This window comes from Lolium perenne, chromosome 7, assembly GCF_019359855.2.
Source record: "Lolium perenne isolate Kyuss_39 chromosome 7, Kyuss_2.0, whole genome shotgun sequence".
Classification (NCBI taxonomy): Eukaryota; Viridiplantae; Streptophyta; class Magnoliopsida; order Poales; family Poaceae; genus Lolium; species Lolium perenne.
Window position 1 is genome coordinate 5,824,810 of NC_067250.2, and position 1,661 is coordinate 5,826,470.

The 1,661-nt window shown below is 41.6% G+C and overlaps 1 long non-coding RNA gene across 1 annotated transcript; it reads left to right on the forward strand.

Annotated features, from left to right (window-relative positions):
- The first annotated feature begins 435 nt into the window (after window positions 1-435).
- Window positions 436-1,435, forward strand: LOC127313853 (uncharacterized). Its single transcript, XR_011749764.1, has 4 exons — window positions 436-724; window positions 803-982; window positions 1,085-1,195; window positions 1,284-1,435. It is a non-coding gene; the product is annotated as an uncharacterized lncRNA (long non-coding RNA).
- Window positions 1,436-1,661: the final 226 nt, after the last annotated feature.

Below are 1,661 nucleotides of genomic sequence, written 5' to 3' on the forward strand. Positions count from 1 at the left end.
CATCATCTCGAGATCCTCCGCGACGTAAGACAGCGTCTGTTAAGCGGAACGGTACGCCGCCTAGGAAGAAAGCTAGAAAGGAGAAACAACTGCCGCCTACTGAGAAGTTACCTTGGGAAAAAACTCCAGAGGAAAACGCGGAGGCCGTTCAGGCCGAGTTGAAGAAATGGTTTGCACCAAAAGTGCCAGAGATACCTTTCGAGAAGACACTAGATCCGGTGAAAGTTGTGCGTACCGTTGACAATCTATATGACCCTGTACCATCGCCGCCATCTGACTATGCGCGTTCTATTGAAAGGTCGTATGACAAGATGATCGAGGCGACAAAACCCGTTCAATCGGGTATCAGGGAGATAAAAGGGATACACAGTGTCTACCAGCTCGGACAACAACCCGTTCAATTGGTCGCCCCTCTCAAGGTGTTTGACGGGAAGACCGTTCAAAGTTCTCGACAAGACGCAACTGATTACGCCTTCGCTGAACGAGCATATCAGTTTGTTCAAGGGAAAGATTTGGTCGAGAATCTCAGGAAGGTACCAACATGTATGTGTAACTTGCATTCGTGGTACCTTAAGGCCTCAAAGGAAGGGATCGAGACTATCATGGTGCGAGTTAGGGAAGAGCACTACTTCCAGGAGTACTATGTGAACGTTGACTTCGCCGAACTCTTTCAGTTATACAATCTCCGGGCCCTCGACAAATCAATCATCAGTTGCTATTGTCTGTAAGTGATTTATTTATTTAATTTGAGAAGTCGTTCATTGTCTGCAGATTATAATCTTTTGTGCGCTATATTATGCAGATCGAAGATGCTCGAATGCAAAAGGGACGATATCACAGACATTGGGTTCATTGACCCGCACACAATGCATGTTAAAACCATAGAGAATCCCCTCTATAACAAGGATACACCGCAGACTTTGCTAAGGTTTTTGAAGCGACAACGTGACAAAAAGCTAATACTTTGGCCTTACAACTTCGAGTGAGTCTTACTGTCTTATAACACATTATATTTTGCTCACCGTATGTCAAAATTTTAACTAATGACTTATATATATGACACTACATATTGAAACGTGCGTAGGTTTCACTTTATTCTTCTCGTCATCAATTTGGAAATTGGAGAAGTTGAAGTCTTGGACTCACTAAGCAAAAAATCGGAACTATACGTGTCTTGTTTTTTAATGCTCAGAAGGTAATTTTAATTCTTATCGGTTTGTTTCGTTAATTTCCTGCTTTGAACTAATTGATGACTCTTTTATGCATTTTCTTTTGTCAAGCAGCGTATGGCAAACTTTCATCAAGGAAGATACGTCCCGTGAATGGACACCGAAGCTGCGATGGCGTGCGAAAGTAAGTAGTACTACCTAGGTCCACACACCTTTTAATTATCATACTTGACTATTGTTTGATTGAATTATATTCTTGTAAAGAAATGCCCGCAACAACCTCCGGGGACCCATCTCTGTGGATTCTTCATTTGCGAGTGCATCCGCAGAATTGTCAGCGAGAGAACGAATAATGAATGAAATAAAGAGGTACAAAAACAATCTTCACAAATTTGTTTTGTTATCATAAGTTGTGCTGAGTTTCAGTAATAGTTGTTTCATGTATTCATTTGTATCTTATTCTTTTATAGTTGGCAAGAAAGCGGAACAAGC